The 2,195-nt window shown below is 50.4% G+C and overlaps 1 protein-coding gene across 1 annotated transcript in view; it reads right to left on the bottom strand.

The window, feature by feature from the left end:
• LOC106535091 (protein spinster homolog 2) overlaps window positions 1-2,195 on the bottom strand; it is a gene marked incomplete at its 5' end in the record, with an annotated part of 27,902 nt that overhangs the window by 24,908 nt on the left and 799 nt on the right.

Here is a 2,195-nt window from a genome sequence, read left to right as displayed (position 1 = left end):
CTCACTCCTCACTCCTCACTCCTCACTCCTCACTCACTACTCACTCCTCACTCACTACTCACTCTTCACTCCTCACTAATCACTCCACACTCATCACTCCTCACTCCTCACTACTCACTCCTCACTCCTTACTACTCACTCCTCACTACTCACTCCTCACTCCTCACTCCTCACTCCTCACTCACTACTCACTCCTCACTCACTACTCACTCTTCACTCCTCACTAATCACTCCACACTCATCACTCCTCACTCCTCACTACTCACTCCTCACTCCTCACTACTCACTCCTCACTCCTTACTACTCACTCCTCACTACTCACTCCTCACTCCTCACTACTAACTCTTCACTACTCACTCCCCAATCCTCACTACTCACTCCTTACTACTCACTCCTCTCTCCTTACTACTCACTCCTCACTACGCACTCATCACTCCTCACTACTCACTCCCCATTACTCACTACTCACTCCTCTCTCCTTACTACTCACTCCTCACTACTCACTCCTCACTCCTTACTACCCACTCCTCACTCCTTACTACTCACTCCTCACTCACTCTCCACTACCCACTCCTCACTCCCCACTACTCACTACTCACTACTCACTCCCCACTCCTCTTTCCTCACTACTCACTCCCCACTACTCACTCCCCACTCCTCACTACTCACTCACCACTCCTTACTACTCAGTCCCCACTCCTCACTACCCACTACTCACTACCCACTCCTCACTATTCACTACTCACTCCTCATTACCCACTTCTCACTTCGCACTCCTTACTACTCACTCCTCACTCATCACTCCTCACTACTCACTCCTCACTCCTCACTACCCACTCCTCAGTCCTCACTACTTACTACTCACTCCTCAGTCCTCACTACTCACTACTTACTCCCCACTCCTCACTCCCCACTCATCACTCCTCACACACCACTCCTCACTACTCACTCCTCACTCCTCACTACTGACTCCTCACTACTCACTACTCATTCCTCACTCCTTACTACTCACTCCTCACTACCCACTACTCACTCCTCACTCCTTACTAGTCAATCCTCACTCCTTACTACTCACTCCTCACTACTCATTACCCACTTCTCACTACTCACTACTCATTCCACACTACTCACTTCTCACTACCCACTCCTCACTCCTCACCCACTACTCACTCCTATCTACTCACTCATCACTCCTCACTACTCACTCCTCACTACTCACTCCTCACTACTCACTCCTCACTACCCTCTCCTCAATCCTCACTCCTCACTACCCCCTCCTCACTACTCACTACTCACTCCACACTCACTACTCACTCCTCACTCCTCACTCATCACTACCCACTCCTCACTACTCACTCCTCACTACCCACTCCTCACTCCTCACTACCCACTCCTCACTACTCACTACCCACTCCTCACTACTCACTCCACACTCACTACTCACTCCTCACTACTCACTCCACACTCACTACTCACTCCTCACTCATCACTACCCGCTCCTCACTACTCACTCCTCACTACCCACTCCTCACTCCTCACTACCCACCCCTCACTACTCACTCATCACTCCTCATTCATCACTCCTCACTACTCACTACCCACTCCTCACTACTCATTCCTCACTACCCACTCCTCACTCACTCCACACTACTCACTCATCACTCCTCACTCACCACTCCTCACTACTCACTCCTCACTACTCACTCCTCACTACTCACTCCTCACTACTCACTCCTCACTACTCACTACTCACTCCTCACTACTCACTCCTCACTACTCACTGCTCACTCCTCATTACTCATTCCTAACTCCTCACTCCTCACTACTCACTCCTCACTACACACTCTTCACTACTCACTCCTCACTACCCACTTCTCACTCCTCACTACTCACTACCCACTCTTCACTACTCACTCCTCACTACTCATTCCTCACTCCTCACTCCTCACTACCCACTTCTCACTCCTCACTACTCACTACCCACTACCCACTCTTCACTACTCACTCCTCACTACTCATTCCTCACTCCTCACTCCTCACTACCCACTTCTCACTCCTCACTACTCATTCCTCACTACCCACTCTTCACTACTCACTCCTCACTACTCATTCCTCACTCCTCACTCCTCACTACCCACTTCTCACTCCTCACTACTCATTCCTCACTACCCACTCTTCACTACTCACTCCTCACT

Source organism: Austrofundulus limnaeus, unplaced genomic scaffold (assembly GCF_001266775.1).
Source record: "Austrofundulus limnaeus strain Quisiro unplaced genomic scaffold, Austrofundulus_limnaeus-1.0 Scaffold1358, whole genome shotgun sequence".
In the NCBI taxonomy this organism is placed as follows: Eukaryota; Metazoa; Chordata; class Actinopteri; order Cyprinodontiformes; family Rivulidae; genus Austrofundulus; species Austrofundulus limnaeus.
The sequence above is the reverse complement of the archived record's forward strand: the minus strand, read 5'-3'. Positions and strand labels throughout refer to the sequence as shown.